Source organism: Triturus cristatus, chromosome 7 (assembly GCF_964204655.1).
Source record: "Triturus cristatus chromosome 7, aTriCri1.1, whole genome shotgun sequence".
NCBI classification, from domain to species: domain Eukaryota; kingdom Metazoa; phylum Chordata; class Amphibia; order Caudata; family Salamandridae; genus Triturus; species Triturus cristatus.
Window position 1 is genome coordinate 1,345,969,828 of NC_140590.1, and position 24,904 is coordinate 1,345,994,731.

A 24,904-nucleotide genomic window follows, 5' to 3' on the forward strand; every position below is an offset into this window, starting at 1 on the left:
CACTCACTTGTGAATACTAAGCATGATTCTACAGGATAAACAGCTGGGTGTGTGCTAAGAGTCTGCTTCTGCAGACTGTGTATTTTCAGTTACAAGAGACATATGCATGCATGCATCCATAACAGCATAAACATTGTAGTAATGTATGTAAAAGTACATGTGTGGCAAGGTTTAATTGCAGTTTTGCATATGTATGACCAAGCTCAGCAATTGCGTGATTAGAAGCAAAATCTGCTATATCAATTTCAAATGTGTTAGCATTTGCCTCCCATGTGTGTGTTACTGATTTATGCTGAATGGAAACCATCATATTTACAAAAAGAAAGCTGCCCCTTTCCTACAAATGCCATTCTTACAGAACCGGACCAACACTATTAAAATCTCTGACAACAATTCCTGTGTGCACACAGACTCATGGTTTGATTCTAGGCACAAAACAGTATTCCTCAGTGATACCAGTACACCTTAACTTATGGTGAAAACATACTCCATAATATTTTACAAGTTCAAGACAGTTAAATATCTCCCAAACCACAAAATGTAAAACATAACTTTTACATCCTCTCAAACTCATATCTCACCTTTAAAATTAGTTAGTTGAGAAAGAAATGTGGCACTCAAACAGCAGACTATCAGAGTCAGAATATCAGAGCTCTACACCTCTCTCCTCTCTCCAGAACCAGTAAATGGCAATGTTTCCCTCTCTTTTTTCACACATATACATGTTAATTACAAATCTCAGTGCTTCCCACATTTTTTCAAATGAAAAAACACATTTCTATTGGTTGAAAACTTCAACCCTTTTCCAAATGAACCCTTCCCCCAACTTGACTTCTGCCTGCTACCATAGCAACAGCTCATGGAACACTGGTGTGAGCAGAGAGGTCAGAAGTTCAGCACACAATGTTTCAAATCCAAAGAGCAAGAGTGCTTCACCTGTCAAACCTAACAGCAAATCCAAATTAATCTTCTGTGGGAACACAATTTTCTGAACCAATACAAAACATGCTTCTAAAAATGTACACATACAGCCTAGTTTTAACTGTAAAATGATTTGAATCAGCCAATGAGTTCTTTTTATTTAAAAAAAGTATGTAAGCCTCCATTTTACAACTGTCTTTCATTTCATATTGCCATTCTACTGAAAGACACCTCCTGAGTGCATCCAGATCTCCTTGAAAGATGTTCACAGTGTGGATTGTAGGTCACAGCTATGTCTTCTGGAGTGAAAAGTATGCAGAAAAAAGAGGTATGGTGAGAGACCTTGCTTTGCCAAATGTAGACATTAAATGGATTTGTCAGAGAGGGTTAAAGTGGCACCAATTAATGCCTTTCGTGAAAACCTTTCTACATCTCCCACAGCCTAACCTTATTATTGTGCACTGTGGTGGAAATGACCTAGGCACTTTAACTGGGGTAGGTCTGGAAATGCTTATTAAGGACACCTTTGTGCAATTGATGTCGCTTTTTCCTCAATCTGCCTTTGTATATTCTAACATATGCCAAAGGCAAAAGTGGAACTGGTCCAACCAATTTTGTCCGCAGATTGACAAAGCAAGAAAGCACGTCAACAAATCTATTTCTGCTTTCCTCAGAGACTATGGTATGGGTTCTATATACCACAACAACTTGCGTTACAACATGCAAGGCATTTATAGAGGAGACGGTGTACATTTCACTGATGAAGGCAACAGAGTCTTCCTCTTGAACTTGAGACTCTGCATCGGTACTTACTTGTAGGTACCACAAAAGAAACACTTCATAAACACAACGGCTCTTTTTAGAGCCCCCTAATATCTAAACACTTAAATTTGATTTTTACTTCTATTTTTTTATTGTTTTTTTTCTGCCGTGCGCGTACGGTAAGCTTACCGTACGCGCACCCCGCGATTTAAAAAAAAAATGTTTAAATGTATTTTTCATACTTTTGGGACCTTCTTGGACCCCCTGACAAACGCTAGGGGGTCTGCAACTCTCTTCGTTGCCCCCTTTTCACGTTCTCCACCTTTGTTTATCAGTGTGAGACACACAAAATGGCGGCCGACACGTCCTGATTTCGACCGATTCGAATGTTTACAGTCATGTAACCACCAATCAGAATTAAGCTCGCGCACGGCACCGTGCACGTACGGTAAGCTTACCGTACGCGCTCGGAGCGCGCTTATAGATATATATATTGATTTAAATGCTATTTTCTCAGCAAATACTGAACACATTTACACCAGACCTACAAAAGGCACATCCCTGACCTGAGGACTACCTCTCTGCCAAATTTCAAGTAATTCTGTTCAACCGTTCGGGCTGTAGCTTGGACTAAAGGTCCTATGGAAAAATGCATGGGGAAAACACGTTTTGGGACCCCCCCTTTTTCTCAGCCCCCGCTTGACGAATCCCCCCGAGACTTTCAGGATAGGAGCGGAGCGCCCCACCTATTTTGAAAATTTCGCCAGGATTCGTCAATCGGCGCCAAAATTATTCAAAATAGAATGTTGCGGATTTCCTATGGAAACACGGTCCTAACTATAACTATCTACTGGCGACCGCCAGTAGATTATATATATATATATATATATATATTATATACTATATAATATATATATATATATATTTTCCACTTACCTTGCCATAGTCTACCTTGCATTGCAAAGGCATGCTTGGTAAAGGTGTATGCATGATGCACGGTAAAGGCATTGCGTGATAAGGGCATGCGTTGTATTTTCAGACAACAATAATCTGTGGTAATGTAATAATAGAGCGAACCAATATCATTTGGGACAAAAAGGGAGCAATTAATAATCTCTCAAAATGCAGAGCTGTTTTTTAAATAGCTAGTTTGAAGAAAACACTCCTAAGCTTTGTCCTTGGGGGATGTATTCCTCCCTTTAACTTCTGCGTTGTAGCAGGGTCAACAGGGTATATCAATGCTTTATCTCTGTGCTTAGACCTCAAAGCAGTCTGACTGAATTTTTGTTGTGGAGGGATAGAAAAAAGTCCACTAACTTTGTGAGCAATATTATTAAAAGCATTCACTATATCACTTTGCAAAGAATCTTCATTCAGACAAATTGCTACATCTGAAGCACAACCAAATTATATCATATTAAAAACCATCAGGCTCTATTTGTGACCACCATAGTCTCCGTTTTTAATCGTTAAGAACCATCATGTTGTCCAAAACCCTGACTCTGTTCACGTCCGCCTCAAACACACCCACAGAGAAACAAATTTGATTATGATCACAGAAATTACTTGAGGAGGTCGTAATGTTCTTCAACAGTCTGAAGAGAGTAGCAGATACAAAAACATAATTGATTACTGAGGAGCACACTCGATCTGAGAAAGTTGAAGAAATGGAGGAAAGAGAACCGGGAGAAACAATGTTTGCAAACAAAGAAACAAAATTAAAATAAATAAAAAGGGAATTTAAAAAATCACACAGCGGGGTATGCTCTATATGTTACCCCAAATTCATCAAACATGTAGAAGGAAATCTATAACGTACCTAAAATACCATACAAATATGTATATTAAAACCGCCCAGTAACAAAATGCTAACAGGAGAAGATATTATCGCCTTCATACCTTCTAAGAAATAAGTTATCCATATTACAGGATGAAGGGTTAGTGTTATAAAACAAATTCAACGCAGTACTTTAGACTCTTTAGAGGAGGAAATCATTAAGGCTTGAAGAATATGGGAGCCAGTAATCAACTCCTCAAACTTGCCTTTCAAAATAATGAAATTAATATAATTAGACCACCTTTGGCATGCCCAGAGTTAGAAGCGGTAGCAGGAACAAAGAGGGATTTGTATCCCTCTAAATAAAAACTGTTTAAGGTGTTCCACCTTTCTTGTAAATGGATTAGTTTAAAACGTTTTATCAAATTTAACCAAAACTCATCTTTAACTTTGGTAGATAATCCCGCGACATTCGGACTTATGATCCTCTTGCTCATGGTTCCCTGCAAGACAGGTCGTATTACAGCACATAACTGTTCATAATCTACTGGGCCATCCTTCTGGTCTAAACTGAGTCAATCCTAGTCCTCCACCGAATTCAGAGGCTCAAACCAGTTAAAACTATTAACTGCAAAATTAAAAAGAGCCTGTCTATCCTGTACACTCAAAGATGGAATATGCCTACAAGTATTAGCACAAATAAAAAATCTTAAAACTATCACCAATATAGAAGAGATAAGACTAGCTGTAAAAAATGAACCCTGAGCCAGCAAATGACCTGACACCCCAGCTAATGACAACTCAGTCACCTTCAGAACATTGCTTATCCTTTCCAATCCTACCAACCCTTCTGACCATATGATACACTGAAAGATTCCATCAGCGGCTTGCCTCCCTATCCAGTGCGTCACTTTATTCTTAAAGTGGTCAAAGTTCACCCTCAAACATTCATTCAATGGAGGGACATTACCTAGAACAACATAGAGGGTGGCCGTGGGAGGTAAGTTGATAAAGACTACAGATTCTGGGTACTTTGAACCTTACAACCCTAAGACAAGTCATCCCTACCATTTCCACATAGAAGAGGTAGTTGAGGCCTCTTCTGAAGGAGACGAAAGCATGAGGTCGCAGAAATAATTTTTTCCGAGCAGGTCTGAAGAGGGGCATTGGGGGGGGCTTGAGCACCTCTGATTACCATAGGCTCTAAGGGTTGGTCTCTGCACACACAGGTAGCCTTACCCTCAACTAAAGAATGCTGAGGAACACATTTTACCCCTCCCAACCACCACATCCCCTACCTTCTTCAATCTATCATGCACCTCATTAGCAGGCAGAGCAAAGGGTAGTTTGATAAGCACTAATAGTTCGAATAAAGTGATTTTGACTGACTCAAAACATTTAAGACTGGTCCTTAAAGAATCTTGAACCAACTATTCAATTTTGGAAAATTATGTGTCCAATAGGGAATCCAGTCGGTACCCTTCTATTGGACTTAAAGATCCTTTGGTGGATCTACTCCAACATTCATGCATCCTTAGGACTAACCTCTGGGCCTGCAGCCACATTTCCTCTTCCAAGCTGGGGGTTAAGAGTCCTGAAACGTCTCCTCATTGAGAGAACCTAGATCAGAGCACGTCTGATGAACATCTGCTTGTACTGTCACAGATCTGTTACCTTTGGACGAACCCTCACAGATGAGTAAAATCAGCAAGACCTCCAGGTGAGAAACAAGCACTGTGGGACTAGATCCACCCACTATAGGGGACAAGATGACAGGCAATACATTAGGAGGGGGCCTAATGTACGAACCCAGATCCTCCTCCACATTAATTATCTGCTCACTAAGTGCCCCAATTGATGATGAAATTTAAGACAAGATTGTTGGCTTATCATGACGACCTGTTGGGGAACTTATGTTTTCCCACCACCCCAGGTGAAAATAACAAATTAAGGAGGGATCAATCGGTCTGGTCTGATTCAAGTGCAGATGGCCCGTTCTTGGCCATGCCACGTCTCGCTCCTAAAAGAGAAACCAAGGCACTTTAATAGCTCTGTGCACTAATGCAGCCCCTCCTCCTCCGTCATTCAAATGCGTTATGAGCAAGAAAGTCTACAAGGCCCCAAACACAATCCTGCATCATCCCGTGCCGCTGGGAAACCAAAGCGCTTTAATAGTGCTGTGCCCCAGTGGAGTCCCTCTTCCTGGGCTCAAGTGTGCTACGGATAAGAAATTCCACAATGATCCAATCACAATCCGGAGTGGCAGTCATCTACAGATGGGCCATTGGCCTATCCTGTTTCAAAGTAGACAATATCCAGGCATGTGAAAATATGGAATTTGAGCTAACCTCATTAGCAGTGTCACTGACAAAGTTTCACCTCAACTATTCGCCTAACAGCTGATGGAGATCATCGCTGTACAATCACTGATACACCCTAACCCCATCTTTCTAGATGGCCTAGGCGTGCACTGGAACGTTGAGGGTGACCCCCATGCATAGATACTAAAATACTTCCTCACTAATTATGAACTCAGATAGACTTTCACAGTCCCAACTCATGTAAAAGAGCAACGAGGGACTGTATCAAGGAGCGTTGAAAATAGAATTTAACCTACCAACGAACTTCTTTGATTATCACCTTATCAGTTTCAACCTCATAACCCACACACAAAGGACCAAAGGCCAAACTACTAAGCAGACTGCTAAACAGATGACAAGACACAGCTGGAATAGGTGGGAGAAACCTCCCCCCCACCCTAGATGAAGACACAAGATGCTTAAGACCTACCCTACCACTCCATAATATGCCAGACATGGACAAATTTGGGCAGAGGCGGCTTAAAAGACAGCTAACTTGTCATACCCTTGGTACAGTGAAAACATCTTCTTTGAAAGGAGGAAACTATGCCTAACACAGAGAAGATGGGGAGAGGAGTAATCCACCCTACAACGAGATCAACTCAGAGAGACAACTAACTCCTACTAGCAACTAATATGGAGGACAAAAGTCTCATTCTTCTGATTGCAACTAACTTTGACCAGCAACACATCTCAAGTTCCTCCACACCCCCATACTGTATTCGCCTCACCATATCCCTATATCCCCGCTCTTACCTCCCCCTCTAACCAAACTTCCTCCATGTTACCCCACATAGGCCTAGGGTATCCCAACGCCTTAAACCCCACTCTCCCCCCCCCCATTTGCCACCTGCCCCCAGACCAAGTATTCTGTACACATCCCTCACTAGATGCCATACGTGACAAGATCTCACTCTCACTAGAACAACTCAAAGCAGACCTACAAAGCCTGCTTGGCCTTATCCTACAGTTACCCAAGTCTAGACGGCCTAATAGGAATTTGGTTACAAGCAGTTTGATTTGCAGTGACTATTCTCCCAACCTCGTCACCATACAATCCACACTCCTCCCAACCAGCAGGATCTCACCATCTGCGAAGCACATGCACCCAAGATGGAGAACTGTACCTAACCCCAATGCGCCTACTCGGCCATTTCAATTGACTGACCCTCTATTGGCCAATGATATCCATTCTCTCCTAGGCTCCTATGATCTTCTATAACACAATCACAATTCATCTCTCCCTTATAACACATACAATCATGCCTTAATCCAATCCATCCCCCCTAATCCACATAGGGATCCACGACCCAACCATAGAGGAATAAAAAAACACAAACGTATGTGAATTACCCTCACACAGGATGCCTTAACTACCGTCAAACTCCATCTCAAATATATACTTCTTACCTGTAGATTGCCTTCAAGACATGCGGCGGACAAAGCTGATCTTATCCTCGCATATGATCCTGACCTTCTAATCTTGACGGAAACCTTGTTAAATGAATTGTCCACACCCATCCCTGACATTCTGGTCCCTCCAAACCACGTTATCACTAGATTAGGCAGATCTGATAGACCTGGTGGTGGCATTGCATGCATCCACCTTAATAGCGTCACTGTGAAACAATCTCACTAACCGGTGTAATACTCTTGCGAATACTTTGGAAATTATATCAAATGTAACACCAGACCACCTTGCACTCTGCACACATTCTACCACCCTCCAGGGGACAACCTCTCTTTCATTGAACTGTTTATGGATATCATTACTACAAACACAGGTTTTTTTTTTGTTCATTGATCATTTTTCAATAAAGAAAAACAAACAAACATTTCAATGAAATACATTCCACAGTGCAAAGGCAGGCATCTATACAGGACACGATGCAAATAAAAAAGAAAACAAACAAGAATCCATGGGGAGCAGATCAGGAGGACATTGACAATCAGAGAGGGACATAGCCGTCAAAACATAAGGGAGAGGAGCACCGATAAGGGGCACAGTGCAACACAGTCATATAACAGATCAGTCCATCATAGCATCCAATAGAGCAGGAGACTAAATGGTGAGCACTGACAGTAAGTAGTTTGTGAGGGGTAACCAAATGTGCCGTGGCCGTGATGGGGCAGGCAGTTCCTCAGCATAACATACTAATTGATCTCTACAGTATGCCAAATCCTGCAACCATAACTTGGTGGTAGGGGCCAACCTGCTCTCCCAACACATGGAGACCCTCCATTTGGCTACCAGCAGCGCAATAGCCACAAATCGCCTACAGGAGGCCTTGACATCAGCAATAAGACCGAGGAGACATAACTGAGGGGCACAATCCAAAGGTGGCTCAACCATTAGGCGCATAATCTTTATAACATTTTCCCAATATGAAAGGACCTTGGGACAGACCCATGCTAGGTGATAGAAATCAGCATCAGGAGCCCCACCGTGTTTACAAGCGGCAGAGTCACGCAGACCATATTTGTGCAATTGGGCAGGTGTATAATACAGCTGATGGATATATTTAAAATGAACCATCCGCAGATTCCCATTCGACGTTAAGCGACCAGTGAGGCTTCAACAACTCACCCACTCAGTCAAAGCGCGCGGCAAGACAACATTCCATTTATGCAGTGCCACCACATCAGAGATAGCAGCTTCCCTCTGCGATATCCGATAGAGCCTAGTTACCAGTTTCACTCTGGAGGCAGTAGTATATAGCAATTGCAGTGCCTCCAGCGTAGGTGGCTCAGCAGGAAATTGCGGGTACAGCCCACGCATGGCCGACCGCAATCTTGTGTAGGTGAAGAGGTGCATAGCGGGGAGAGGACCGTTAGCGGCCAGGGATGCTGAAGCAATAAATTGGCCCCCAGGGTATACGTCCTTCATGGTCACCAAGTTCATGTCTTTAAGGATCCGCAAAGCACCCACCTCAGTGGTAACCGAGAGACATGTGTGATGAAGCAGGGGCATATCAGGCGCATAAAGTGGTAGCTTCCGCGCTCGCCTGCCCAGCTCCCGCCAAGCCTTAACCTTGGTCTGAACAGTGTCAAACTCCCCCTTTTCAAACACTGTGTGTGTATTGACAATCATGGCCTGCAGTGGTATGGGGTGCACCGCCCCGGCCTCTACCGCCACATGGGGAATATAAGCAGGGTCATGTTGCCAATAATACACAAAGTGGGCTTGTGCACATAAATAGTATAACTGAAAATCCGGTGCCGCAAAACCCCCCAGCTCATAAGGGAGCGCAAGCTTTTCTCACTTGAGACGAGGTTTTTTGCCCCCCCCACGCTAGTCTAATTAAAAGTGAGCGAATGGAGTTAAAACAAATGTTGCGACAGATGTATCGGCACGTTTACAAATAGATACAAAAAACGGGGAAGGATTACCATTTTTATTAATGCTAGACGGTCGGCGAAGGACAGGGGCAACTTAATCCAGCGGGTGACCTGCTCCTCAAGACGCGTGATAGCCACTCCATAGTTGGCTCGCACCACCTCCTGGGGATCACGGTGCAACCACACACCAAAATATTTTACTGCATCAGTGCACCACACCAGTGGAAAATCTAAATCAATAGGGGACGTACAATCCGTTAGGGGCAGTGTAGGAAGGTGGAATCTGACTATATGGTTGCCCCCAACTTTTTGCCTGGTATTTGAATGGTTTTTGACTAGTCTGGCTGGGATCCTGCTATCCAGGACCCCAGCCTATCTGCTTCCTCCCTAAACTGATGCGAGTAACCTAGGTACATCCAATTGGATACTGAGGACACCCTGTCAGCCCCTTGTAGATGGTACCCTAGGTACCCAGGGCATGGGTCCCTCAGAGGCCTACCAAGGGCTGCAGCACTTATTGTGCCACCCCTGTAGTCTGGGTAAGGTGGTGCTTGCACTCCTTACAGGGATATAGGTATCCTGTATTCCAGTTAATACAACACATATATCCTCATAGGTCACCCCTAAAGCAGGCCTTGCTAATCCTACAAGGCAGGGTGCTGAGATATGTGTGAGGGGGGACCCCTACCTGAGTAGGGCCCCTCTGCAACCTTCGTAAAACCATTGCTGGGTTGTTTGTAGTGTAGCCATACCATATACTCTTAACCGCATTATAAGTAAATCGCGATAGCGTGATAACTTGAGAATGCCTACACAGAACCATATCGTGTTTAGTGTCAAACATGTAGGAATCATACCCCCAATCCAGCCTTGGGACTGAGGGCATGATTTCCCCCTGCTAGAGGGGCGATATGGGAAAAGCGGCAGAATTTAGACACCAATTTTAAAGTGCACACGTAGTACAAAATGGATGCTACCCGCCACCCACACGACTCTGGCTGCCTGTTGCTGGGCAGAACTCCAGCCACGGCAGCTGGACAATAGGGATCTTGTTGCAGGGAGGTGCTCCCACCTCCCCAGACAGACTATGTGGATTGGAACTGGGTTGGTGCACCATAGGATAACTTTCAAAGTTGCATGTAGACTACAGCGCCTACATTCTGCATACACCACCTGGAACCGGTTCAGGGGCATCCTGTCCCCTGCCCAGGCGGGAAACACACAAAGGGGAGAGAGTGTAGCCACCCTTTCCCGTCTGACCTCTCATTGGTGGACCCTGATCTGGACACTCCCCTAATCTTTGGATAAAGGTGAATACCGGGTCCCCAGAGCCTCAGATTATTCTTGAACTTCACAGTCTTGACGACTCTTTCCTACCTTGAGGTGGATTTCCAAGCCTCCCACAGGCCAGTGAGTGTGCACAGCAAAGCTCAGCACCGTGGACCCCGTGGGTGCAGAGATCCCCAATACCCCAGGACACCGGCCACCTCTTGCACAGCACCCGACCCCGACAAGTGGGTGGTTGTGCTTTGGCCCATTATTGAGCCAACCTCTCAGCATCATCTGTGCCAAAGATCGATGCCCTAGCCCGCTCCGTCGACCCGTGGGAGCATCTTTACGCACGCCAAATTGCTGCCTCCTGCGGTCCCTTGTCTCTCGACTTGTGGGCCCTAGTGGAGGTCAATCTTCGATTCCAAGAGTTCCCCTGGTTGCTCCAGGCCTGCTCTTCAGTCTCCTTGCTGGAGACCTCGCTCAGACTCGTGGGTCTGCACCAGTAGCAGTTTTGTATTTCTTGCGTGGGTTGCGGTTGCCAAGGCTTAGTGGATCCAATCCAGACACTAACACTGCAGCGACCCTCATCCTTTGTGGGACAGTCGCCCTCCAGAAGCTGGCCTTCCTTGACGCCTCCTGGACCCCGTGGCTGACGATCCAAGCAAGCACCCGACATTGAAGGGCTCCTTCTCCTGAGCCTCCTGGTCACTGTGCCGTGACCCAGACTCTGTCCCCTCTGCTTTCAGGTCCTTCTCTTCAAGATCTACATTTTCATTCTTCACGACAACGACGACGGTTCTTGCTAGCAGCAGTTCTTCAAGTTTTGCCATTGAAAATCAGCCCGCGACCCGACTTCGAAAACGACCTATGCACCCGGCTTCCTTGGGGCAGGTAACAGTGGTACCTCGGTACTATCGTGGGTGTGGGCCCTTCAAAAGCTTAACTCTAAAGTATTGAACTTGAACTCCTGCTAGAAGTGTTTTTAATCTTGTAAAATTCAACCGCGACATTCTCCATAGGCTTTAATAGAGATCCCGACAGTAGCTTTAGCCACTGCACGCGTCTCCCGTGGGTCCCCTTCCTCACTACCTTGTGTGGTTTCACAAGGGGCCAGCGACCCTAAATGCCCTAGACATTGTCTGTAGAATTGTCGTGGTTCTTATACCACATTTTTGATATATGGTTTGGTCCCTCCCTGGGGCCCTATGATTCCAGTGCTATTTATTGTAACTATCAATGCTTGTTTGAATTGTATCTTCACCTCTAGCCTCATAAAGAGACTAGTGGGGTTATTCCTAGAATAAATACATATATTTTATATATATACCTGTGTGGACTACTCTTTCATTTGGTTATTCAAGAGGTTATCTGTGGTAAAACAATAAGCTTAACACTCCTTCAAGACTTAGCCTGAAGGCTGCTCTCCACAGCTACCACTAGGATAGCTTTCTTTAAAGGTTGTCTTTAACCTATCACCATAAGAGTCGAATTGGACTGGTACAAGGTGTCCCCTTTAACTAGAGGACAGCATATGCCAGGCCAACTTCTCACAGGCAGTATGATGGATTTAGACCAATTCATGCCGAGCCCTGAAAACCACTCAAAGCGGACATACTCCCGAAGGAGCTGAGGCAAATAGAGAGCGGGCACATATAGCACCATGTCATCTGCATACATGGAGACCACCAAAGGGCGCTGGAGGAACCGCAGCACCGCCCGGGAATAACGCTGCCTCAAAATACAGGCCAAGGGTTCAAGTATGAGCGTAAACAGCAGCAGGGAGAGTGGGCAGCCCTGTCGCGTACCACGCTGTATAGGGAATGGCTGAGAGAGGTTACCATTAACTCTCACGCGTGCTGTATGGCAGGTGTAAAGCAGCTTTATCCAGTTAGTAAAGACAAAGGGTACCCCCATCCGATGCAAAATCGCAAGCATGTAGGACCAGGAAATGGAATCAAATGCCTTTGCGGCGTCAAGAAGCACTTCCACCGCAGGCTACGTAGGTTCCAGGACATGCATAACCGCGAAGAGCGTCCCAAGATTATGGGAGGTGGAGCGGGTCGGAACAAAGTCGGACTGATCCGGCAGAACCATGACTGGCAGCTGCAGTCTGGTAGCCAGGACTTTAGCCAATATTTTAACATCTGTGTTAATTAAGGACAGCGGTTGAGTTTCGTAAGCCTCCTCTTAGACCTGGAGCAGGCATGGAGCAAGAGTGTCAATATAAGTTTTATAAAACTCCGCTGGGAGGCCATCAGAGCCAGCAGATTTTCCATTAGGGAGAGCAACAATCGCATCCCGTATTTCACGAAGGGTGAGAGGATGCATTAAAAATTCCTGCTGTCCCCGAGAGAGCCATACTAACGCAATGTCCTCCAAATATTGCTGCAGCTCAGCTTCAGGCGCCACCAAGCGATGCGCATACATATCCTCATAAAATTCAGCAAATGCTTGCAAAATATGGGAAGTATCATGATGCATAACGCCACCAACTGTGATCGAGCTAATCATATACCCACCCCCTCGAGGCTCCAAAAGACAGGCCGCAAGTGCTCTACCTGGCCGACCACCATCCCCATAATATCTGGCCCTGCTTCTCCGCATGTGACATGTGGCTTACCTCTTGGTCTGCCACCTCATTATATTCTGCAACTTTTTCTTTAATGAGGGCTAACACAGATGGGTCGGGTGTGCTCCCATACCTCCGCTCCAACCCCTTTAGCTCACACTCTAGCGCAGACATTGTGCCCCTGAGCGACCGAAGAACTCCTGCCTCGAGTCCGATGCAGACCCCACGTATGGTCACCTTGAAGGCTTCCCATAGTGTCTCCACCTCATCTACCGAGCCGGTATTCCGCGGGAAGTAGTCAGTGATAGCCTCCCGAACACCCTCACAGAACACCAAGTCCAGCAAGGCGGAGGGTTGAAGCCGCCACTGGAAGTGAGGGGGAGTGTGAGCAGGCAAGGCCAGGCGGATGTGCACAGGGGAATGATCAGAGAGTGTCCTGGGTAAATGCTCCACATGCACAGTCCAATCATTTGCGTCCCGGGTCAGCAACCAAAAATCTATACGGGACCAAGCAGAACGAGCATACGAGTGACAAGTACCTTCCCTGGCTCATGGATGACGTAAACACCAAACATCCACTAGCCCCAGTGTCAACATACCGTCCCGCAGAGCTGCAGCCGCCCGCTTAGGAGGCCGATCCACAGTGGACACCCTATCCATATCGGGGTCCAAGGCCACATTGAAATCACCCCCACAGATAACAATGCAAGCAGGCAAGTTATACAGTTTCCGCCATAGATCCTCATAGAAGGCAGGATCGTCAATGTTGGGACCATAAACATTAACTATCACTAGAGCTCTACCATACAGCGTACCCTGCACTATGATGTATCGCCCCCCCATCATCCTCATCCACTGAGAGTGGTATAAAGGGAGTGCCCTTCTTGACCAGAATCATTACCCCCCCGGGCATAAGAGGAGTAGGAGGCGGCAAGCCGCACCCCAGCCCATCTGGTGGCAATAGTAGATACCGCCTGTTTGGTGAGATGCATCTCCTGGAGGAGAGCAATACGAATACGGTGACGGTCAAGATAGGAAAGCACTTGGCGGACCTTCCGCGGATTATTAAGGCCCCTTACATTCCAGCTAAGCCAAGATATCGTCATGTCATCAGAGTTTTAATCATGTCCGTACAAGGAGACACAAAATTCTGGTACAGTGCTCATATATAGCCCCAAACTTTACCCCACCGCATCCACAGTGCTCTACCAATGCACAATACAGAACATTGCAAACCCCAACAACCCACCACACCCACTCCAGCAGCGAAAAGCTGCTGTGACATCCCCAAAAATAACATAGAGCAAAAAACCCCAGAACATGCTTCATCACATTCAGAGCATACAAATAAGGTCGCCAAGCAGGCGATAGCGCAACTAGCACACAAGAGTCTAACAAAGAAAAACAAAAGACAACTTTGTGGGAATTTCCCATTCAGAGAGGCGCAGAGGCCACTGGCACCCCGTGAGGAACAGGGTGGGCCGAGACTAAGTAAGTTCGGCCATCCAGCACCGGCCATAGCTACAGCTGAGTGATCACTGCCATTACCCTTGCGACAAAGGACCTCATATCCCCCACAACATTACAGCAATCAATCCATTCCAAGGGACAGAGATAATATATAGCAATGCATCGAAGCAGACATATCAAGAAAGGATAAGACATCGGAAACTTGCACCTCTGGACATTAGAAATAAGCAGATCCTACACACGTGGACAGTAAACCAGCAACAAGCAAGACAAGGGTATGACAAGCATTGCAATGCGATACCAAGTTCTGCCGTTTAACCATCAGAGTCAGTGTCTCTCATTTGCTCACGTTGCGGTGATCATTGCTCTAGCTGCCGAAGACATTGAAGTGCATCCTTAGGTGACAGGAAGATGGGGGCAGGCGCGCATGGTACAGCATTGCATAAGGGATGTTGAGCGACTGCAGTTTTTTCTTCACCGCATGGAACTCCCTGCGCGCCTGTTGCACCGCCACTGTGAAATCAGGGAAGAGCTCCACCTTCATTCCCTGATAGTTCAGGCCACCCTTCTCATGCGCCAAGCACAGCGCAGTGTCTCGATCACGATAATTTAATAGTCGGTCTATAATGGGTTGCGGCGGCGCCCCCGGGACAGGCCTGGCAGCTAAGGAGCAGTGAGCTCTTTCAACAATGAAAACCTTCCTAGCAGAGAGGTAAGTAGCGTCTCCACATACAACTCCATGGGCCCAGTGTTGGTCGACTCCGAAATTCCCGTAAATTATTTCGTCGAGAGCGGGCCTCAATATCCTCATTTTTATCCCTGATAACCTCCAAGAGCTTTTCCATGCCTGCACCGGAAGTACTGAGCGCCTCGACCCTATCTTCAGCTGTGGAGATGCGCTGTTCGGCCTCAGCCAGCTGCGGGCCATGCTTATCCAACTTGGATGCCATGTTGTCCATACGTAAATTCAGGTTGTCAATTTTAGCATCAATAGTGTGGAGGATCTGCTGCATTGACACCATCATGCACTCCAGCCTGGCTCCCGGTCCCTGCGCAAGATCAGGTTCGGCTTCCGACGTGGTAGGCGTGTGGGATTTAGGGGGATGCTTGGTTTCAAAAGTGAGTTTGCTTTGCTGCTTGTCTGTGCGCCCCATGTCTAGTCCAGAAAGCCACCAGATGTATGCAGGCCAAGAGTAGCAGCGGCGGATAACGCCATAAGGAGATTATCAACCCTGTCCAATTAAACCTTTTAACAAGTAAGAGGGGGTGGCGTTAGGTCAATAGTGAGAGCAAACAGCGCAACGGCGCCAGCACCAAAAGTCTCAGGGCACAAGTCATGCCACCAATCTGCCAGACGTCCGCACAGTAGGCGCACAATGCCGACCAGCCTGCCAACAAATCAATGTCCGTGGAGCGGGTAAAGCACCGGGAGTCACAGAACACAGAGGGGGGAGGGATGTGAGCACCTCCTTAGGCCCGACTGCCACCAGAAACAGGCAGGGCCTCGCGTCCAGCACCCACAATAGTGGCCCCCACGTAGTATGTCCAAAAAGAAGAAAAAAAAAGGGGGACCCCCAGGCACTCCGACAGTCACGCAAGGACGCGTGAGCAGGCCGCAGCAGGGTGCAAATAAGCAGCTGATACAGAATAAGGAGGGGCAGGCAGACTTACTGATGGCAACGCAGGATGCCGGAGTCCCTTACACCCACGTGGAGGCAGTCCCCAGCGACTGCACTTAGGCCAGGCAAGGGCCGGTGGAATCCGCCACCTACCGTCCCGAGCAGCAGCGGAAGGCAGGGGGGAGGGGGCCGCGCCGCCTCCAGAGTCCCACAGCAGATGTCCGATATCGGCTGGCAAAGTCCCCAGAACACCGCCGCGGCCCCTCCGATCCCAGCCACTCACCCGGGATCAAGGAGGCTCAAGTCAGGGAGTCCGCCTCCACGTCAAGGGCCGCAGGCAGCAACGAAGGAGGCCGAGCCGAGGCCCAGGAGGAGCAGCCGTCCCAACTCCCCGAGAAGCAGCGGGCGGCCAGGGGGAGGGACCAGCGCTGCCTCCGCTGTCATATGTCAGAGTCCCCCGAGCACCGCCACAGAGCCCAACCGGAGACCGCAGCCACTCCCCCGGGATCAAGCAGGGAGCCCGCCTTCACGCCACAAGCAACAGGCGCCCAGGACTCACCACCTCGCCGGGCAATCACTATCGGAGCAGATCCTGCACAGCTCCGCAACACTTCGGAAGTCGCCCAGCCTCCCAATCAAGGAAGCGCTGCACCAGGCCCAGCACCGCTGCCGCTCCGCCAGCAGGCCTTCACAGGGCGCAGCGCGCCGCCGCCATTTTCATGCCAGATCACAATGTGAGGCAGAGACGCGGGTAAGATGCAGCTGCAGACATCAAACTGATAGCAGAGGGCTCTCCAGGCGATAGGGAGGGCAGATCCAATCCGTGATGCCGCGGATGGCACTGATTCCCAAGGATTATAGTCGGATTAAAGTCCCGGTACGCGCAATAGAGACTTCTTCATTCGCCGTGAAGGAAACGGCTGGTTTACAGAATCCCTGCCTCACCTCCTAAATCGCCTGTCAGTATTCATAGCGCAGCCGTGAGGGGAACGGCAGTGTGCGGAGCTGAAGTACGACCCCCAGAGGCCCTAGCGTGGGTGACGCGCATGACGACAGCAGCTGGAAGCCCTTATCAGACCGGGGCGCCTCCCGCAGCGCGGGACGCACAATAGAGACTTCTTCATTCGCCGTGAAGGAAACGGCTGGTTTACAGAATCCCTGCCTCACCTCCTAAATCGCCTGTCAGTATTCATAGCGAAGCCGTGAGGGGAACGGCAGTGTGCGGAGCTGAACTACGACCCCCAGAGGCCCTAGCGCGGGTGACGCGCATGACGACAGCAGCTGGACACCCTTATCAGACCGGGGCGCCTCCCGCAGCGCGGGACGCGCAATAGAGACCTCTTCATTCGCCGTGAAGGAAACGGCTGGTTTACAGAATCCCTGCCTCACCTCCTAAATCGCCTGTCAGTATTCATAGCGAAGCCGTGAGGGGAACGGCAGTGTGCGGAGCTGAACTACGACCCCCAGAGGCCCTAGCGCGGGTGACGCGCATGACGACAGCAGCTGGAAGCCCTTATCAGACCGGGGCGCCTCCCGCAGCGCGGGACGCGCAATATAGACCTCTTCATTCGCCGTGAAGGAAACGGCTGGTTTACAGAATCCCTGCCTCACCTCCTAAATCGCCTGTCAGCATTCATAGCGAAGCTGTGAGGGGAACGGCAGTGTGCGGAGCTGAACTATGACCCCCAGAGGCCCTAGCGCGAGTGACGCGCATGACGACAGCAGCTGGAAGCCCTTATCAGACCGGGGCGCCTCCCGCAGTGCGGGACGCGCAATAGAGACTTCTTCATTTGCCGTGAAGGAAACGGCTGTTTTACAGAATCCCTGCCTCACCTCCTAAATCGCCTGTCAGTATTCATAGCGAAGCCATGAGGGGAACGGCAGTGTGCGGAGCTGAACTACGACCCCCAGAGGCCCTAGCGCGGGTGACGCGCATGACGATAGCAGCTGGAAGCCCTTATCAGACCGGGGCGCCTCCCGCAGCGCGGGACGCGCAATAGAGACCTCTTCATTCGCCGTGAAGGAAACGGCTGGTTTACAGAATCCCTGCCTCACCTCCTAAATCGCCTGTCAGTATTCATAGCGAAGTGGTGAGGGGAACGGCAGTGTGCGGAGCTGAACTACGACCCCCAGAGGCCCTAGCGCGGGTGACGCGCATGACAACAGCAGCTGGAAGCCCTTATCACCTTATCAGACCGGGGCGCCTCCCGCAGCGCGGGAAGCGCAATAGAGACCTCTTCATTCGCCGTGAAGGAAACGGCTGGTTTACAGAATCCCTGCCTCACCTCCTAAATCGCCTGTCAGTATTCATAGCGAAGCCGTGAGGGCAACGGCAGTGTGCGGAGCTGAACTATGACCCCCAGAGGCCCTAGCGCGGGTGACGCGCATGACGACAGCAGCTGGAAGCCCTTATCAGACCAGGGCGCCTCCCGCAGCGCGGGACGCGCAATAGAGACTTCTTCATTCGCCATGAAGGAAACGGCTGGTTTACAGAATCCCTGCCTCACCTCCTAAATCGCCTGTCAGTATTCATAGCGAAGCCGTGAGGGGAACGGCAGTGTGCGGAGCTGAACTACGACCCCCAGAGGCCCTAGTGCGGGTGACGCGCATGACGACAGCAGCTGGAAGCCTTTATCAGACCGGAGCGCCTCCCGGAGCGCGGGACGCGCGCGGGCATCGCCCGGGCAAAGCCCGGGCCAGCGGCGGGCCCGTCCTTGCCCGTCAAAGGCCGGAGAAGGCTGGGCTGGGCATACTTTCTAACTTTTGCTGCTGGACATTGACTCGTAAGTACGGACGTGTTAATAGGCAGTTGTAAATCCTCGCTTGATTCTGGCCGTCTGTGGCCTCTTGTCTGGAGTTGGCTGGTATATATTGTAACACCAATAATTTTATGTTCCTTGAGACCATATGCTTTTGGTACATGTAGATTTTATTAGAGTGTCTTGAGAGGGCCAAAAGGTGGGGGGGTTGATTTACTGAGGGGGGCTGCTGATTTTAAGTTTCAATCATCAAAGTAACACTAGGTCATTATTCTATATTGGAGGCTTTTTAATAAGAAAAGCTTTTCTCCATATTGCACACGATGAATACTAGGCTTAGTATGAATAGGAAAGCACTGGTGGGAGGATCTGTCAGGGGCACCCTAGATCAATTTATTACGAGGGCGGCCTCAATGTTGGAACGTGAAATTGTGCATACTGAACGACGTTTATCCTCTGAATTACAGAGGAAACGTTCTTCTTTGGGGGCTATTCAGTTAGCTACCACTCCATCTCACAATACTAAACATACCAAATACATAGAACAAATAAGTGACATAGATATCTCCCCACAGCTACAAGAACAAGCAGACTCTCAATTAGGTATAAAAGATTTTGTTACCATAGATAACAGTATAGGGTCAGAAATTGAACACCTTATCGAGGATCAGCCCTCAGTAAAAAAAAGCCCCTTACAAAGATGAATAGTACAAGTAAAATAAAAGATTCAATATCCAGTTTCCCAAAGCAAAAAAGGATTCGTGGCACTCGTAAGCAAAAAAAAGGTGGGGTTAAAACCCCAAACATTGCCACGAGCTTTACGAGCACAACGGATCCTGGAGCATTTAAAATCGGTCCAGACAGTTTGGTGGCACACCCCTATCAAGATTTAATGAGGGACATAGAAAAATTAGTTAAATCATTGCTGCTACCTTTGGCGGAAAGGGTAAAAAGAATGTCAGAACAGCTAGAGTCTATTCAAGAAAATGGCGCGGCTAATGCTAAGTCATTGAGGGAAATATCAGTGAGAATGTGCACTTTGAATTCTCCTGGCCCGGTATCCGAGCCAGTGACGAAATTAGTTAATCCCGTAAATAGTGTCAAGATAACCCCCCCTCTTAGGGAGAATAGCTTGACCACACAGTATACGAACTTGGATCCAAGGAAATTGAGAGAGAGTTGGGCCCCAAATAAGCAGAACCATGAGCGTAGTAAAATGGGTGGGAGAGCACACACAGATAGAAATTTTAAGGGACCATCTCAGCACATAGATCTCCCACCAGAGGCTGAACCCTATGTCATCGTACTCACAAAGGTACCAGAGCTAGCATTGGAGAATCATGAAGGCCACCAGACTCTCAAGAATAAGGTGATGCACTGGCTCAGAGTGAATAGGCCACTACCCGCCAATTTAGATGGGGAGATTCTTCATGTTAGAAGGTTAGGATGGGTGGGACGAAGACCAAAAAATGTAAAGGGGGATGTAATCATTGTTAACTTTAAGGATCACAGGGTGGTAAATCATAGTAGAGACTGGTACTCAGGGGGCCACGAGGGAGGCATATCCACCCATGACCAGAGTTATTTCTACCCAAAGATTTTGGTAGGCAATGATGAGAGTTCAACACATTTAAACACCCAGATAATGACAGGTCCTATGTTTAACATCTCAACCTCCAACCACTTTGCAACACTTTCTGGACTGGAGGGGGTTGATTGACTAATTACTCCCTCGATTAGTAATCAAAATGCCAAGGAGAAATTATCAATCGACGATATAGGATTAGTTTCCTGGAACGTAGCTGGCCTATCCTCAAAATTTGACAACTATGCGTGGAGGGAATATATAGCAAGGTTTCACGTTATCTGTCTTCAGGAAACATGGGTGGTCGATTACAACCCCTTCCAGATAGAAGGGTACGGGTGTTTTGTTGTTCCAGCACAAAAATAATTTCGGGCAAAGCCAGAGGAGGATTAGTTACTTATGTGGACTTGAAATTGGAAGGTGTGTGGACCAATTTGAATTGGAATTCCTACTACTTCCAAGGCCTGAGACTCAAAATAAATAAAATGTGCATTATTTTAGTTAATTTTTATAATGCCATAGTCTCGAGCAAGGAAGGCTCCATACTACTTGACTTAAATAGTCATCTGACTGGTGTAATGGAGCAGTGTAAATCTACAGTGGCCCCTCGTATAATCTTAGTGGGTGATTTAAATTGTCACTTATGCCCAAATTTAAAATACTGCATGGGTGATTGGTCTGGGTGTACCATATCAAAAGGTTTGCACTTTGAACACACTAAGGAGGGGAGGGAGTTAGAAAAAGTAATGAAAGCTCACTCATTAAAACACACACTTGATTTGGTATGTGTAGAAGAAGGAACTGGTGCCCCAATAACTTTTAAAGGGAGGGGATGTAGCTCAATTATAGATTTCATATTAGTCTCAAATATACTCTGGCAGTGGATAAAAGAGATCACCATTGACTGGAGTATATTTAGTGATCATAATCCACTCACGCTTTGGATTAAAAATCAGTCCGCCTCCAAAGAAAGAAGAAGTTTACAGAAAGGTAGTTCTGAGAAAGTAACTGATCAGGGGAGGCGTTTAAGGTGGTCCCGTATTGATGGAGATGCCTTTTATGAAACCCTAATTATGGATGGTAGAAAAGAGTTTGAAATCTGTAGTGATCCCCTAGTAGAGGGTTTGGCCGTGACTAATGCATTTGAGTCAACGGCCAACCACATAGATAGACTATTAAAATCCACCCGACCATGGAAACACAATAATGTGCCTAGATGGTTCAATAAAGACTGTTCACGAGCACAGAAGGATTTTTAAAAAAGCCTGAAATTGAGACCAAGAGATAGACCACGAATAGCCCAGTGTAGGATTGCTTATAAAAAAGCTATAAAATGTAGGAGATTTGCCTTACAATCTCAAACGTGGGAAACCTTAAGGGAAGCTGCGGAAAAGAGGGATCTAGGTATCTTCTGGAAAACTATAAATAACCCATGTTTCCAGGATATCGCAGCGCCGGTAATTGGCACATCCATCCTCCCCGAGCACTGGTTCAATCATTTCAAAAGCTTATACAATTTTTCAGCCGTAAACTCCTCGGCTGAAGAGGAATTGTGCCCATGGAGGGCAGTGATTGAATTCACTATTGGGGAAGTTAAAGCAGGAATTCTGGGGCTTACACAAAATAAGGCACCTGGTCCAGATGGTATACCACCTGATCTTTTTTTACACAAGGTAGAATTCTGGGCCCCAATACTGACACGTGTAATTAACGTGGCTATTGCAGTTGGCATGCCACGCTCTTGGTCTACAGCAATCATAGTGCCTATTTTTAAAAAAGGTAAAAAAGATGACCCGCAGTGCTATCGTCCCATATCACTGATCGATGTGACAGCAAAAGTTTTAGGTAGAATGATTTTAAATCGTCTATTGGACTGGGCCGAGGAACACCATATAATCTCAGATTTTCAATATGGCTTCAGGACTGGCAGATCAACCACGGACCAATGCCTGAATCTTTATTTACTGGTGGCAAAATATACTATAGCCAGTGAACAATCAATATATCTGGGGTTTATCGATCGTGTAAACAGAGAAAAGTTATGGGCTCTTATGACCAGATTGGGTGTAGACCCAGAATTTATAAATATTTTGAGAGCACTCCATTGGAAAACTTTTGCTAAGGTACGGTTTAATTTGGCTGGGGACACAACAGGATCCTTTCGTTGTACAAGCGGAGTAAGACAGGGCTGTATATTGGCCCCGTTCCTATTTTCCCTGTACATTAACGAACTGGAACAGACATTGTGTACGTTGAATGCAGACACCCCAATGGTGGGTCATCGCCCTATTCCAGTGCTGTTGTACGCAGATGATGCGGTCCTTTTGGCATGAACGCCGAAAAGCCTGCAGTGTCTAATAGACGGTTTTGTTGATTTTATGGATACTTTAGATTTGTCAGCAAATCTAACAAAGTCCTACGTCTTGCTAGCAGGAGCTAAACCGTGTAAAAAAGTTACCTACCGAATAGGTACACACATATTAGAACAAGTGAAAACTTTTTCCTACCTGGGTCTTTTATTTGATGGGCTTTTAAATTTTAAACTTTTAACTGAAGAACGGAGCATAAAACTGATCTCGTCATCGGGAGCAATCATGAGTTATGGAAGAAGGCTGGGTCGGTGGTCACCGGAGCAGGTTATGCATCTTTATGGCTCCATCTGCTGTGCCAAAGTAATGTCTGGAGCAGAAGTATGGGGCTTTGCTGGGACACGACAAATACAGGTTGAGGAAAATAAATTTTTGCGCAAGATACTTAAAATTCCTCAGAGCTCGCCGGCTTACATCACCCATGCCGAACTAGGGGGACCATACATTGAGGACCTGATCCAGACCAGACCTGTTTTGGCTTGGATTAGGACCTGGTCCAATATTGATGCAGAATTAGGACGGCAAATTATTAGAGATTGCATCACCAGGGACAGAGGAATGTGTATCCCGTGGCTCATATGTAAAAACATCTCTGGAAGTAATAGAATGCATAGACCTCTTTACAAATCCGACTACAGTAACACCCCAAGATAAGTACAGAATTAAGGACTTGCTCCTGACAAAAGCTGAAGAGCATAGAGTCAATACTGAAGGTAGAAAGCTTTTAGCCTGTGCCTACAGTATGACCAAGACAGCAGTTAGTATGGAACCTTACCTCAGCTTAATACATAACGTACAGAACAGGTTCCTGTTCACTCGTTTTAGGCTCAACCTTATTCATCATCTTCTAGCGGACCCTTTGGGATATACCGCTACAGTTGAGCAGAAAGGTACTTGCGGCTGTGATAATAAATCTCCGCAGGATACCCTTCATTTTGCATTGTTATGCCCTTTTTATTCTTTTCCCAGGCGTCGTTACCTAGTAAGACTATTAAAAAATGGTAAATTCAGACAAGCGAAGGTTGCTCAGTTATATTTACAAAGGGCTGAAGATTCACTGACCTTGGCATGTATACAAGTTTTTTAACAGTTGCATTTAAAATAAGAAACACCAGGGGACAGCCAGGGTCAAATTATGGCTGAAGTTATTAAATTATATTGTTTTACTCTGCAAATGATTTTAACTGAATTTAGACAATATTGTCCTATATGCTGTTAAATGGCATTTATTTACCTGTCTTTAGATATGGCACTAGCACTTTAGGAATTGTTGTTTGTCTTTATCTATTAATACTTGAACACGCAGGATGGAATGTAGTAGTCTTTGTTTAACTGATAATGTCTCGTGGCTTTTAGCATTTTATGAATTGAGTTTCTTATGGTCTGTGAAGATATTATAAATGTATTTCAAATTGCCAGTTTTCTTTTTATCAGGATGAACTAAAAATGAAATGTAGTTGTATGTATATTTTTATAAATTTGTGTTGCTTTTATGGTGACTTGAATTGCACCGAATAAAGCTGATTTGAATTTGAATTTGAGAGCAAACAGCGCAACGGCGCCAGCACCAAAAGTCTCAGGGCACAAGTCATGCCACCAATTTGCCAGACGTCCGCACAGTAGGCGCACAATGCCGACCAGCCTGCCAACAAATCAATGTCCGTGGAGCAGGGAAAGCACCGGGAGTCACAGAACACAGAGGGGGGGGGATGTGAGCACCTCCTTAGGCCCGACTGCCGCCAGAAACAGGCAGGGCCTCACGTCCAGCACCCACAATAGTGGCCCCCACACAGTATGTCCAAAAAGAAGAAAAAAAAAGGGGGACCCCCAGGCACTCCGACAGTCACGCAAGGACGCGTGAGCAGGCCGCAGCAGGGTGCAAATAAGCAGCTGATACAGAATAAGGAGGGGCAGGCAGACTTACTGATGGCAACGCAGGATGCCGGAGTCCCTTACACCCACGTGGAGGCAGTCCCCAGCGACTGCACTTAGGCCAGGCAAGGGCCGGTGGAATCCGCCACCTACCGTCCCGAGCAGCAGCGGAATGCAGGGGGAAGGGGGCCGCGCCGCCTCCAGAGGCCCACAGCAGATGTCCGATATCG